Source organism: Sarcophilus harrisii, chromosome 2 (genome assembly GCF_902635505.1).
Source record: "Sarcophilus harrisii chromosome 2, mSarHar1.11, whole genome shotgun sequence".
NCBI lineage: Eukaryota > Metazoa > Chordata > Mammalia > Dasyuromorphia > Dasyuridae > Sarcophilus > Sarcophilus harrisii.
The window spans coordinates 551,193,665-551,209,872 of record NC_045427.1 but is presented as its reverse complement, the minus strand read 5'-3'; the positions used below and the strand labels follow the sequence as shown (position 1 = coordinate 551,209,872).

The 16,208-nt window shown below is 34.4% G+C and overlaps 1 long non-coding RNA gene across 1 annotated transcript in view; it reads right to left on the bottom strand.

The window, feature by feature from the left end:
• Positions 1-16,208, bottom strand: part of LOC116421870 — a 125,564-nt gene that overhangs the window by 107,458 nt on the left and 1,898 nt on the right. Inside the window, exon 2 of the long non-coding RNA XR_004232455.1 lies at positions 13,932-14,093. This is a non-coding gene — a long non-coding RNA (uncharacterized LOC116421870). The remainder of the gene's footprint in view (positions 1-13,931; positions 14,094-16,208) is intronic.

The window sequence follows — 16,208 nt, the reverse complement described above, 5'->3', positions numbered from 1 at the left end:
AATGAGTAAGAAAATGGATGGATAGAGGGTACAGTAACAACCAATTTTGTCTTTGAGTTAAGGCTATGCCTTGTTTCAGAAGAAAGTCTGGGAAGAAAACAGAAGATTTTATCAACATATTGAAGATAAGTCTGACAGAAAGAGCATTAAACTTAGAGCCAGAAAATCTGTGTCTACATTCTGGTTTTTATCAGATACGTTATTTTGTGTGAATCACTTTCCATCTCAATGAGAATGTTAGTCTAGACCCTAGATCAAAGGTTTCTTGACCTTTTTTGTATCCTAGACACCCTTGTCATCCTGGGAAACCTATGGACTCCTTCTCTGAATAATGTCTTTAATACATATAGGATGTTAGGCTGAAATTAATTATGTATTTTTCCCCATCCAAGTTCATAGATCTGAAATCTCAACATAGACCTTCTTTGATCTCAAAGATGATATCAAAGGGGCTTGCCAGGCCTGAATTCTATGAATTCTTCCATGACTTCTAGTAAAATAGTTATTACCAGGATGATATAGTAAGTGGATAAATGGATACTGAGTTAGATGATCTGGGTTTTTTCTTTCGGCCTCATCAGCTACTTATACCTCACTATGTCTTGGTAACTCATCTTTACAAGACCACCTGTTCCCTAACTCCCCCACAATGTAGAAGAGGCATGAACTCATATCCATAAAAGTATCTCAGCTCACAGAGCAAAAGAACACTGAAATAGAAGGTATTATCAGGGCTTCATCCCCGTCCCCCATACATTCCATGCTGGTGAGAATTCACTGTCTTTGCGGTCTTTCCCTGAAAGCTGACATGTAGTCTTTATTCTGACACAGGAAAATAACCACCACATATAAGCACTCACTGTGAGGCTGCTAGCTTCATTCATCAAAGTCAATTGGAAAAGTGATCCCAGACATAAATCAGACATCCCAAGTCATGGGGCAGTATTCCTTTGTGAAAAGGTTGGAGCAGAAGCTAACTTGCTACCTGTCCAGAGATGTTGGAAAGAGAATTCCTCCAAGGAAAAAAAGCAGCATTGAACTCTTTATTTAAACCAATGTAATACTATGGCATTTACACAATGGAATAGAAGATGCAACCTATTTGAGAGGGAAATATATTTTCTCTTATTCTTTGTAACCCCAGCATTGAACACTATGCGCGCGCTCTCTCTCTCTCTCTCTCTCTCTCTCTCTCTCTCTCTCTCTCTCTCTCTCTCTATCTCTGTCTGCCTCTTTCTCTCTTTCTCTCTCTCTCTGTCTCTTTCTCTCTCTCTCTTATCTCTGTCTGCCTCTCTCTCTCCTTCTCTAAATCTGTCTGCCTCTCTCTCCTCTTTCTCTCTCTCTCTCTCTCTCTCTCTATATATATATATATAGTTGGTATTTAACAAATGCTCATTGAATAGAACTGAATTAATAGTTTTAGAATGAATAAACAAAAAATATTAAATTTTTTCTATGTACCATGCACTGTGCTAGTCCCTTCTATAGAGAAACTCCCCAAAGATAGCATAATTTCATTGAAAGTCAAAGAGAAAGTCCCTATATTCTTTAAGGTAAAAAATGTCATCTTTAATATTATTTTCATGAACACCATATAGTGCCTGATACTGAGACATTTGACAATGTCTGAGCACTATCAGTCAATAGTAATATAATCTGAGTAATATAGTCAAATAACATTCACAAACTTCATTTAAGATTCTGTCATTGCCAGTGAGCTAGTTCAGTCATGTCCAAAACTTCATGACTTCATGATTTGCCATATCCTTCTCCATCTCATTTTACAAATGAGAAAACTGAGGCAGAGTGAAGTGATTTGCCTGGGGTCACACAGCTAGTATGTCTGAGAATGGATTTGAACTCATAAAAATAAGTCTTCCTGGTTCCAAACAAAGTGCTCTAACCATTAGTCACCTAATTGCATTTGCTTTAAGGTTCATAAAATATCTTATTCATAACAAATCTATGAAGTAGATAGTTTGAATATTGTTATACCTATTTTGCAGATAAAAAAGAAAAGGGAAGTTGCTTGTTTTGGGTAATATGGCTTGTCTTAAACTAGAGTAGGCTATCAAATGAAATAATATTTGTAAAGTTCATAACACAGTGCCTGGTACATAGTAGGTGTGCTATGTATAATTTTTATTCTCTTTCCCCTTTCCTTACAGTCTTGGTCTTTTAACTATAAGGTAAAAAATTAGCTTTTTCTCTTTCTCCATTCTACCATTCTATTAACAATTAATGACAAAGAGAAAAATATCACTTTCTTTGTATGAACAAGATTTTTGTTTTATACTATGTTAAAAAATATGATTTAAAACAACAAAATTTTTATCAACTATCCTTTTGTCATAGGATCTTATAGGAAGACTGAATAATACTACAAAAACTTCTCCAATCTTCAAACTCCATGAAAGAGTATTTGCTGTAGATACACAATTTCTAAGCAATAGTCATCTGTTTGTTGTCTTTTGTAAATATTGGAAAGATAATGCTCATTTTCTGTCCAGCAAGAAAAAAATTCCTTTCCTAGCAATTTGTGTCATCGGTTTGGTCAAATTTGGAACTCTCTAATATAAAGGAATTGTTTGAAATATCACTGGGGCTTTTAGAGACTCTTATGGTTCCTTGCCTGTGGAAAGAGATACAATAGAACTTTTGTTATAACTGGAGCCGGGCTCAGTATTAATTAGGTCGACTAAAACAATTTTGACTACAAATCTAAGCAGAGTCCCCAAAGATTTTATTGTAATCATTTTTCCAATCATTTGCAACAATTTTGTTTAGGTTAGGTCATACAAAGTGCTAGAATTGGGATTTGTTTCTTTATGGCAAATTAAGCGTGGAAATTTAAAGTTGAAGATGATCATTTGAGGTCATTTAGTCCAACTTTCCACTCACAGCAGTAATTCCCCTCTACAATATTCCAGAAAGGAAATCATTTAACCTTTGATTAAACACCTTCAGCAATGGAGAATTCCCAAGGCAATCAATTCTATTTTTGAACACCATCAATTATTTAAAGATTTTTTTGGATACAATGGACTCATATCTTTGATGAAGTGGATTCTAAGCCAGCAGAAGTAAGTTAAAAATTAACCTTGAAAATCCTTTAAATTGCTGAGTATAGAATATCTTTAAATAGTTGTATATACAATGGGAATAAAGCCTCCCTCAAAAGAAGAGTCTATATCAAAGAATTGACTGACCTATGATGGTTACATACATCTATATATTTTAGGGTTTGTTTGGTTTTTTGTTTCTTACTATTCCCAGTAAAAACTCCTCCTCAGGAAACAGATGAAACTAGGGTTTCTCAAATAGAAGAAAACAAAAATAGACAATGTTTTAGTAGGCAAGAAAACTGAAAATTAGGTGAAAAAAATACTTTTCCAAGACCTTTACACATAAGTGTGATTATATTTGAGGGTGATATCATCACAGAACTCTTTCTTCTTCCTGATTTGCCAGGAGAAAAGAGCAAAGTTATGGTTCCTTAAAGCTTCCACCTACTGATCTTTAGCCTTTCCCTCATGAACTGCACTGAAGACATCTAATCCCTCTTCCAAGAGGCAACTCTTCAAAGATCTGAAGAAAATTCTGACTCCATTTTCTTTCCTTTTTTAAAAAATTACCATTGCTGCCTTCCAGACTCCTTTTCCCCTTTCAAAAACACCTTATAACAAAAACAAAAGGCTGTTTCTCCACTAGAAGCCACCCCAAATGTAGAAGGGAAGCCCTACCTAATAATTAGTGTATATGTATGTATATAATGTGTTTGTGTGTATATGTACATATACACAGATATATGAACATTTTATACTTGTGTATCCATGCAGAGAGAGAAACAGAGAGAGAGAAAAGGGGGAAGAGAGAGAGAGAGAGAGAGAGAGAGAGAGAGAGAGAGAGAGAGAGACAGAGAGACAAAAAGAGACAGAGACAGAGAGAAACAGAGAGTGACAGATAGACACAGAGATAGAGACGAAGAGACAGAAGAGACAGAGAGATAGAGAGAGATAGGACAGAGACAGAGACAGAGAAAGGAGATTCCAATATAATTGACTTTTTTCTGAATTCTCTACATTCTTCACTAAACTCTTTTAAAAGGTACTACAGTTTGATTTCAGTGGACAATAAGGACTAATAGTAATATCAGATATGGATGATACAAGATTTTTAAGTGGCTAGGTTTGGCTATACCACTTTCACTGAAAATATTACTATCTAAAATTTTGGCCAGAGAGGAATGTGATTCCATAGGCCATGATTAAGTGACATAGTAGATAGATTCTAGACTTAGAGTCAAAGAACTTTGATCCAAATTCTTTTCATGACCTTGAACTTAGCTTCTCTGGGCCTCAATTTTCTCATCTGGAAATGAAAGGAGTTGGACTAGAATCCACCCAGGCATTCTTAAACCATTTCTGTGTCAAAGACTATCAAATGAAGCTTTTGAACTCCTCACAAAAATGTTCTCAATTTCAAAAAATAAAATACATAGGATAACAAGAAAATCAAACATATTAAAATAAAGATATAATTTTTTCCATCCAAGTTCATGTACCATCAGAAGCCTATCCATGGACCCTGAGACTATAGTCCCTGATTAAAAACTTCTGAACTAATTAGATGGGACCAAAGGTCAGTTGTACCTCTGTGATCCTCACAACAAGGAACCTTTTTAGTGCTAAGAAACAGGAGTACAAGGAATTCACCTCATTTTGAACCTGGGGTCAAGATATCTTCTTGAATGAATAGATATGAACAGAAGAAAACTCTTGCTCTGCTTTTTTGCTGAATTCTTTTAAACAGAACAATTAGGATTACAATTATGTTAACAATAGACTTTACGGTTTTCAAAGCACTGTCCACATATATTATTTTGAGGTAGATAGTGCAAGTATGTTTTTCCCATTTTGCAGGGAAGAAGAAGAAGGAAGAGGAGGAGGAGAAGGAGGAGGAGGAGGAGGAGGAGGAGGAGGAGGAGGAGGAGGAGGAAGAAGAAGAAGAAGAAGAAGAAGAAGAAGAAGAAGAAGAAGAAGAAGAAGAAGAAGAAGAAGAAGAAGAAGAAGAAGAAGAAGAAGAAGAAGAAGAAGAAGGAATAGTTCCCATTTATAGAGTGTTCTCAGGTTTGCAATGTACTTTACTGTAAGATCATAGATTTAGTGTTGGAAACGACCTTAAAGGCCATCTAGGCAAACATTCTTCTTTTGCAAATTAGGAAAATGAGGCAAAGTTAAAATGATTTCTCCAAGCTCACTAAGCCAAGAAGTATTTCAGGAAACTTTTAAACCAGATATTTCTAATTCCACTTCCAATTCCCTCTCTACTACATTATGCTCTTTTCATGCACTGTCTCATTTGTTCCTTGAGATGACTTAATGAGGCAAGTGTTATTATTATCTCCATTTTACAGATGAAGATATTGAGACCAAGATATTGGGGTTAAGAGATTTGTCCAGCATCAGAGTTACTAAGAACCTGAGGTAAGGTCCCTGTCAGCCTATTTTCTCTATCTACTGCACCATGCTATCTCTACTACATCTGTCACATTTATGGATTGACAAAACTTTGAGATGGGTGCTATTCCAAATTCAGCATTCCAGACTTGCTATATATTCTGACCCGCTGACACTGAGGGTCAGAAAAGTCAAAGGTCTTGCCCCAGATGATAGTACTGGTCCTAGGGAATAAACTGAAGAATTGTACTTTCACCCAGCACCAGATAAGTTACAAACACTTTGGATCTTCTAGGAGAGAAGAGATTTTATGTGCTTTTTTGTTATTCCTAAAAGGATTGGGGAGGCAGGAGATAATAGGGAAAGGGAGATATATTATCTTCTCCATCCCCAACATACACAAGTACTAAATTGGCCTGCATTCATTTGTGTTAATCTGATACCCTGAAACCCAGAAGTATTTGGGGGGAAAGCTTAAAGGAGAATAATTGGACTTTGTTTTCCAGGTTATAAAAAAGAAGTCATGGATCTTCACGGTCAACTAAAGTTCTAAAAACATAAATCCACATTCTCTTTGTCTGCAATTAAAGTTAAATGAAATCCCCCCAAATCATTTTTAATGCTAACTAAACTGTATTCAACTACCTCTGTTGGGGTAAGATAAACTACCATCTGCTCCATGATTTTGCACTTATATGAAATTTGGCCTGTGTACCCAGAATATTTATTTTAACAGGGAATATTGGAAGTTTAAAGGCATTGGGGCAATTTAGTCTACTTAAAAGAAAGCTGAAGAGTGGTAATAACTATCTTCCAATATTTGCAGGGTCACCACAAGGTTATTAGGGGGTGCAGACCAGGTGTTCTGTATCTCTACCTAAGACAGAAATAGGTTTAAATAGCAGTAACAGAGCTTCAGGTTATTAAACAAAAAGGAGAACTCCTTTATATGAAGGATGATTAAACAGGACTAGGCTACTGAGGAAGGTCATGAACTCTCCATCTCTGGAAATGTTTAATAATAGAAGAGATAATTGTCTATTATAGATGGCTTAAGTGACAGTAGAAAAACTAGACTAAAATATCTCAGCAATCTCTTTCAGCAGGTGGATTTTATCATTTAATGTGACTCAGAACTGAGGTCTACAGGCAACGAGTCTGACTTACTTACTTACAACTGAGAGCCACAGTGATTGAATTAGTTCCTGTCTGTTTGGATATAGGTTAGGGTAATGAATTGATATTTTTTTCTCAATAGATAATTGGTTAAAGGCCATTAAAAAAATCTCTAAGGAAAAATAGCAAACTATTATCAACCATGTGAAAAAATGTTCTAATTCAATAATAATAAGGGAAATACAAATTGTAACTGTGAAATTTCATCTCACACCAAGGAAACTGGCAAACATTAGGAAAAAATGTAAATATCCACTGTTTAAAGGAGTTGTAGAAATATGAATTATTGGTGAAGCTGTAGATTACTACAACCTTTCTGTGAAAATGCAATTTGAAATTAAGCAAAGAAAGTGACCAAAATGTCCATAACCCTTGATCCCCAAATCCCACTGCTAAGTACGTAACCCAAGAAGATCAAGGGCAAAAAGAAGGGTCCTGGATACACCATTCTATTTGTAGCAGCACTTTGTAAAAAAAATCAGAAACAAATTAGATACCTTTTGATTGGAGAATGACTAAACAAATGGTGGTTTTGCTGTGCTGAAAAAAATATGAAGAACACAGAGAAACATGGGAAGACATATAATGTGAAGTGAAATAAGTAGAAACCAGAAAAATACATATGTAATAGGTACAACAATATGAATAGAAAGAATAATAACAAAATTAAAATTTAATGTTTTGAATTATAATGATTCATCTTAACTCTAAAAAATGCACCTCTTTCCCCACCTCAGTTCATTGAGAAAAATTCAGAAAAAGTATCTCCTCCCTTCCCCTTAAAGAGATAGAGAACAATGTATGATAATGCATGTGCTATCACATCTGACTGATGTATTGCATGATTTTGCTTAGAGGTTTTTTTCTTTTTTTCTCATAAAATGTTTTTGTTAGGGGCAGCTAGGTGGCTCAGTGGATAGAGCACCAGCCCTCAAGTGAGTAGGACCTGAGTTCAAATCTGACCTCAGACACTTAACACTTCCTAGCTATGACCCCCTGCAAGTCACTTAACATCAATTGCCTCAGAAAAAAAAATTGTTAAAAGAGATGATTTTTCTATGAGAGGTTGGATTAATATATTTATAAATGAGAGTGGTATAAAAATAAAATACAATAATAAAATTAATATTTTAATAAAATAAAACAAACTTCCATGTATATTATATATATAAAGTATCACAAATTATCTTTTTTTTTAGGAACCATTTCATAATTATATTTATACACTGCTTTGGTGGGCTGATTCCAAGATATTTTATGCATTTCAAAGTTATTTTAAGTGAGACTTCAAATTGTTCATATTCCCTTCTGGGTTTTGAAATTGCTATATAGAAATGCTGTTGATTTTTTGTTAGTTTATTTTGTAAGCAGCTGCTTTGCTGAGGCCATTTAGTGTTTTAATTAGTTTCTTTGGGAATTCCCTAGGATTTTCTGAGTAAGCCATGTCATCAGCAAATGTACTTTGTTTCATCTCCTCTTTGCCTATCTTTATGCCTTTATATTCTTTCTTTTGCCTTATTGTGCATTTCTAGTATTATATTAAGTATTAACACAGATGAGTATTCTTGCTTTAACCACGTATATATCTATATCTATATCTATATCTATATATCAGTGTAAGCGTGTGTGTGTATGTGTGTGTGTGTGTGTGTGTGTGTGTGTGTAAAATTTTTAGTGTTTCCTCAAAGGGTATAATTCAAGCTTTTGGTTAGAGAAAGATACTTTTTATATCTCCATGAATTCTTATATTTTATATAAATACAAATACATTTATTTTCACAAGAATTTCCGTTATCCATTCTATTGCTCTATAAGACTTTATTCCACTGTCAATGCTTTATTTTAGTGCTGGCTTTTGGTCATCCCCTAAATCCTATCTCAATAGCTGTTCTAGTATCAGTCTCTTCACATCTTGTCACCCTAAAATTCAGAGGTAAGAAGCTAACAACATCAACAAGCCCAGGTGGGAGAATGAGAGACCTCATTCACTTGCCAGAGGGAGAAGAAGACCTATGAGCAGCTAATTTTTGTTTTTAATATAGTCAAGCTCACTTGGTACAAACAGAAAAATCAAGGGTGATGACTTTCCTTATTCCTTCAAAAACAGATCATAGCATGTCAATAAGGACTGGGAAAGGACTGATGTCTTTGGATAGGAGTAAGGAAAGAATTTTAGTCTTCGGTCTGCTAAGAAGGGAATACAAATGATTATGATAAGAATATGGCTTATCTAAAGTTTATGTCTTGCCCAGTGTATCTAGCAGTGTAGCTTGTATAAAGTGGCATTTAGTATTTAAAAGTACATTAGTCTTTGGTCAATAATCTTATCTCTCTTCTCTTCTTCCTTAAGTCCATTCTTGACATGGCTGTCAGATTAATTTTCCTTATCTTTAAGTCTGGTCATGTCCCTTCTGTGCTCAAAACTCCCTACTGCCTAATGAACAATGTTCAAATTCCACAACCTGACATTCAAGGCTCTCTATCATCTATCACCTTTATTTTCAGTCTTAGCTTCATCTACTTACTCTCTTCTAATCCAAACACATGGATTTATTTAGTGGGAAGGGAAACTAGAAACCATAACACCATCATCTATTTTTATGAATGAGAAAACAACTCATGCTTTTCTGCCCCCATGAATGCTCAAGCTATCTTCTATATCTAGAATTCTATCCATTCTCTTTCTCTGCTTACTGAATTCCTATCCATCCCAGCTTTTTGTGAGGATTAAATGTGATGATTCTGCATTTTTTAAACCTTAAGAGTGCTATATCAAAGAATACATACAATACAAGAATGCTATAGAAATTAGTGCCATTTATTCCCACCATCCCCCAATACCGTAACACAGTGCGAATGCTTGACATTTTTTTTGTTTGATATTTTGTTGTTGAATTGCAACATGAGATATTCTTACAGGACGTAAAAAAGAAACTAGTTTTCAAAAAGGATATCAGAAATTTCCTTGTGGAAAGACCCAGATTGTCCAATTAATAAACTAGAGATTAAAAACATGCAAACCCACAGAAAGCAACATCATCTATAAAACTGAAGCAACATTTCCCACAACTTCCTACCACCCTTTGCTCACAGACTAATCCAAGGAAATGCGGTAATCATCTTAAGAAAACCAATTATTTTCTTGCTTCAAACAGAACTTTAGGAGAGAATGTGGAAAAAGCCAAGAAGGCTCCTCTCCTCCCTGGAGCTAAAGATAGGGAAGGGAGAGAAAGAACAGAGGAAGACATGAATGTGTATTTGACAATTTATTGCCTTGGTGTGGCCCAATGGACTGCTCTCTGAAAAACTAAAAAGCTCCTAAGGAGACACCTGCTACCAAATTCTTTCAAATGACATGACAAGTTTTGAATACTATTAACTGTATAATCACTGATAAGTCAACTATAGGTTCTCGGTGCCTGTGAAGGAGAATAATGCTTACAAATGGTTCTATATGATGCAATTCCCAGCTCCCTTTAGTTTGGTTAGGGAAATAAATTTCAGAAAATTATAAGCAGTAGGAAAAGTGACTAAGGAGATGAAAGCAACTGAATTACCCTCAGGGAGCACAAAGGCTTTACCAGAATTTAGGACAGTGCCTAGAACAAAGTAAGTAGCAGGGAACGAATGAAGGGTGTGTTTGGAAAGGGAAAGATAATGAGTTCTGTTTTAGAAATGTTGAACTTGAGATGGTCACAGGACACTCAGTTTGACTATCAGGCAGCTGAAATGTGTAAACTATAAAGATATTTGAGTGTTTTTTAAATGATGCGATGCTTTTAGGAAATTTAATCTGACAGTAGGTATAGGAGAAATTGGAGGGAGGAAGGAGGACTGGAGAGAGAGAAATTAGTGTGAATGTTGTGTCAATAGTCTGCACCAGTGGTTGGCCTAATCTGACCAGCAGCCTTTTTTTTTTTTTGTACTGCTCATAGCAAAGAATGTTTTCACATTTTAAAATAAAGTTTTATTGCATTTTTTAAAGTATAAAAATAATCCATAGCTCTTGAATATATAAAAACAAGAAAGATTTAGCCCACTAGCCATAGTTTACCTATTCGGGGTATACAAAGGAACCAAGTAGCATCAGGCCTGAATAGGCAATAAAAGTATGAAGTAGGGATAAAGGTAGAAGTTGATATAAGAAGAAATTGAAAAAGTAAAATTCATAGTCCTGGAAACTGACAGGATGTAGAAGATAAAAGAAAAAGATCACTCCAAATTTGGAGAATAGATTGGAGTGGAGAAGCATGATGAGTTTTATGATTCTAGCTTCAGTTCTGGACTATTTGAACTTGAAATGCCAATGGAACATCCATATACAGTCAGAAGTTCCTGGTTAAATATCAAGAGTTTAAAACCAAATACATAGAGATGAAAGTTAAAGTTGTGAAATCAGAATACCTACCTAGGGTAGAAGATAAAGTGAGTCAAGGACAAAACTTTGAGGGAAAGTCTAAATTTTTAGAGAATTTTTTAAAGACACCAGCCAAAGAGATAGGGGAATAATCAGAGAGGTAAGAGAAGAAAGACTCAGAATCATATAATAAAATATAGATAAAAGATTAGAAAATTTTAGTCAGGAAGTGGTATCGGACACTGTCTGATGGCTACAGAAAGAAGAGGAAAGGTGCTGAGAAAAAGACTATTAGATTAAATAATTAGGAAGTGTCCTAAAGCTCCATAATATTGCAGGTTCAAATCCCATAGGATCAACTACAAACATCTTGCACAGGATAACTGCCTGTCTTTTTACTATGCAAATTATTATGTGGATTAAGTTTCAATCAGACTCTAAAAAATATTTGGCATTGACAAAGAAGATTACTATTCTGGTTTGCCCTCAAAACTTCAATTTTGAGAGTCAATTAAAACCTAAAATATAATTAATCTGTATTGTGTGTAACAAAATTAACTTCCTTTGAAAATAATACATTTCAATTTATTTTTTTCCTGTTAGTGCCATTCCTAAGACATAAGGGAAGAAGCAGAATAGCCACTCCAGCAGGGGTATATTGGAACTAGGTAATATAGGCTCAGAGAGCTATTGGTTAAATTTTCACTGTGAAAATTTATATCTCAGAAATTAGCAAATGCTCCAAATCAGGATTTAATTTATTGTTTTGTTGATTATCTACAGTGATGATGTTGTTCAGTTATTTCAGTCATGTCTGATTCTTTATGACCCAATTTGGGGCTTTCTTGGCAAAGATACCAGAGTGGTTTGCCATTTTACAAATGAGGAAAACTGAAGCAAACCAGGTTAAGTGACTTGCCCAGGGTTACAAAGCTATTAAGTGTTTTGAAGCTAGATTTGAACTCAGATCTTCCTAATTCTAGACCCAACACACTAGCAACTGTGCCCAAGAAAATATTAATAATGCAGACTAAATTTTAAAGTGTGTCCTCCTGGAGAGCCAGTTGTTAAACATTTACCATCACATTGCTGCATCAGGGCTCCAGAGAAAAATATCAAAAAATCATTCATTCATTGTCATGGGGAAGAGAAAAAGGAAAAAGAACTAAAAAGGAAGAGCACTAAGATGATCCTTCTTCATTTGATCTACCTTGAACAGTCTCTAAATAGATTTATTTGAAACAGTTTTGGATGCATGGCAGTAGAGACATCCATTCTTATTAAAGAATGGCACATAGTTATTACCAAGAAATCAGATATAAGAAACTGAAGGGATTGCCCTTTCACTTCAATATATATTCAATAAATGACACTAAAAGCTTTGTCTAAGATAACACTAAAAGACCAGAAGACAATCTAATATAATCCATTATCCTGAGGTTTTAAAGAAATTACAAATCTAGTATTATGTTTAAAAATAATTCAGATGATAGACTGTTTTTAATCCATTATTCAACAAAAAGATCCACATTTTAATACAATAATTTAATAATTAAATTACTTTGGAAATAGCAAAAGGTCAGTCTAATTTTTTTTGTTTACTATCTTAGACCCTAATACAATTTCATGTTATTTTTTCCTCAGCTGTTAAGATTCCGTTTCTTTGCTCTTATACAAAAACAAATAATTAATCAAACAGATTGTGCTGTCTGCTGGTTAAATAAAGGGAACTCTTAAAGTTGGTTAATTTGTATCAGAAGAAGAAAATATCATAATTCACCTATTCCATTCATGGATTTACTATCATCCTAGATTCCTCTGTTCAGTACCTCTCTTATCTGATCTCTTACTCTTGATTTGTGACAGGGAAGAAACAGTGGATCTAATTAAACACCCTCTTTTATTAGCCATGTTAATTCTCTATTTCTATAAATAATCCAGAATTAGCTACATTAAAATATTTCTCCTACCAGAACGCCATCAGGAAATGAAATAGCTAATTGTCAAAACAACTTAGGGGTTCATATCCTTCCTTTTCACCACATTTCTAGTCAAACTGAAATTCACTTGGTAACATCTTCAAATATCCAGAACCATGCTGTTGTTGTTTTTTTTTTTTCAACTTCCTACCTGCTAGATGAATTATGTTAAGGTTCCTTAGAATCTATTAAAATAAACAGGAGAAAGTAGGAAAATGAAAATAATAAATAAGAAAATAATAAAATGAGAAACACTGGTATATAAAAAACTTTCTATGAGAAAGATGTCAATTTGAACATTGGTTTCTCAAACTTCTTACCATGCATTATACCCTATATTCATAGTACTTTATATTCACAAATGAGATGCAGCAATTTTTGAAGTATTAAGCTATCAGGTTTTCACCTTAGATAAAACAAACAAAAGAAAGCATGAGTGTTACACATTTTGAGAGCTATTTTCTGCAATAATACACTATTCCAAGATTCCAATATTCCACTGATTTCTTGCCTGCCCAGGTACTAAACTAGACTAATGACTAAAAGTCATTAAAGAAGGGGGAATAGAGAACAGAGAAGAGAGAAGAGGAATACCTCTATCTCTATCACCACCTGGGGATTCAACTTTCAATCAACTTTTAGGAAGTTCTTGTTCTATAAAAAGCACTATCCTGGGTAATAGGGAGAGGGCACTGCAAAGATAATTAAGAATATATCCTTTTCCAAAAGCTTACAGCTTAGTAAGGAAGAGAAGACATATACACAAATAATTGTGATATGAAATGAACATCAGTACATAAAACAGGCAGAAAGTGCTATGGGAGCAGAAGAGAGAAAGAAAACTCCACCCACAAAGGGGAGAATTAGGTCCAGCAAAAGTCACAAAATTCTTCTGAGAAAGAAAATGAGTTTTTTTTCTTCCCTGAGTACATTAAGCTATGTGAATAATAAAATACTTACTTTAATCTGTTGTCCAAATGTTTCATGTGGGGAAAACCTGGCACTGGTTTTGTCCATGACAAAATTCTTCCATTTATCCCTGAATGTATATTTCTGGTAAAAAGCACATCTGCTTACATGCTAATTCCAGCAGTAATTTTTCCAATACGAAGATAAAGTGATCTGTCAGTCAAACACAATTATTATGTTAGTAGAAATATAATTCTCCAAGATTCAGAATGAATGCTCAGCTAATTTAAAATTAGAATCAAGAGGTCTAAAACAAACAAACAAAAACAAAACAAAACAGGTTGTTTGAATTGTTTATGCATTCACATATGCATATTATTCTATCCACTAGGAGGCAGTGTGATGTACTGGGGGGAAAAAGACAGGATCAAAGAGATACATATTCTAGTTTCAGCACTGCCAATAACTTGTCCAACCTCCCTTCAAGTGATCTAGGGTAAGTCATTCCTCATTTTCAGGCCACAATTCTAAAGTTCTTTGGAACTATATGTAGTTAATTAATAAACACCGGCCAATGACCATGAGTTTGGGGGTTATTTTCCCAATCCAGATATATGACTTCTTCCATGTAGGGAATTTTTCATAAAGGAAATCCTTTCCCTGATGCAGGTCAACAATTGATCTGTAACTATACATCTTAAGTGAGTTGACTGGGGCACTGAGAGCTAAAACATCTTGCCTTTTCCCATATGGCTGATAGGTGTCAGAGACAGGTCTTAAATGCATTTCTTTCTCACACTATCACTATATCATACTACATCTAAATATAAATTTTGAGGGTTACAGTTTTTGTTTGTTTTGTTGATTTAACCTATGTGCTTCCTTCACATAAATATAGATATTTAAAATGATTTGTAAAACAAAATTTCACTTATTAATAGTTCATTTACATATATGTATACATATATATGTATATACATGTATACATATATTTGGAGGAGGAAAGAAAAAAATTCTTTACATTTTAAAAAAGAATTTGATTGCTTCCATATTCAAGGCAAAGAAGTAGGGTTAAGGTTTTCAACTCACTGCAAAGTATATAGAATGGTTAGAACTGATAGTGACCATCACATTTTGAGGTCATCTACTAAAGTTAAGCATGACTTAGAACATTTATTAGATTGGTTGCTTGAAAATATCCCTGCTACTTCCTAATAGTATATTTGAACATGTAAATTAATGTGTCATTAAACAAACATTCATCAAGCTTATACTATTTGCAATGCATTGTGCTAAGCACTGAGAGAGATACAAAAATTAAACAAAATAGAGTCCTTGCCCTCCTACATTTTAATATATGTGCTGCAGAAGGGAGCACAACCCTCTTACACTTTAAACAATATTTTATTTGTTCCAAATTATTATAAGTATTATCTTTTTTTCTGCAGACATACACATTTTATATTCATCCTCTATAATGTTTTTTAAAGTCTCAATTGGTGTTCATAAACATTGTTGGCTTTAAAAATTCTTAATACTTTGGTATGAAATAAAGAAAGAAATGAAGGCAGATATGTAAAAGAAATGATAGAGAAAACTAAATCTTTTTCTTATTTTTGAAAGCAATGTTTCTATACTAATCTCTTCTAAATTTTTTAATTTCTATTTCCACTCTTGACTAACCTATTATTCTATTCCTCTGACACTTTTCCTTTCCTCTTCAGCAAGTAATACTGATTGTTATCTAGAATTTATACTAGAACCTTAAAAAAAACAAACCCAAAGAATGGTCTAGGATACTGATGGGTCAGGAAAGCATGTTGTTCTATTTTAAAAACTTTTCTTCAGAGCTTTAAGAAGTTTTCTTCAGAGCCTAACATACAAACAAGTTGATGCAAGCAGACCTTGAATTTGATCATATATTACTGAAGTTTCCTCCACAAAATAAATGTTCCAAACTTCTTTAAGAATTTATGCTACCTCTGTCCCGGGACATACAAGAGTCTGTTGCCTTAGCGGTCTCAGTCACATTTACTCTCCCCATCCCAACCCCAAAACCCACGCAAGCATACATACGCATTGAAAACACTGAAACAGGTGAAAGCAATAAGGCTCTCCTTGAGACCCAGGGATATTTTGGCCACAGGCTCGGGAAACTGCTGGGAGCTGTCCATGGTGCAGAGCAATAGACCCCGCCCTCCTATGAAGCTTCAGTGCCCCGGGGGGTGGGGTCTATGATTCCTTTAGGGACTTATTGGAATCCTAGGCTCTAGAGTCCTTTAGAATATGAAATGGAAGGGAGAGGGATGAAAACTATGTAAAATTAGA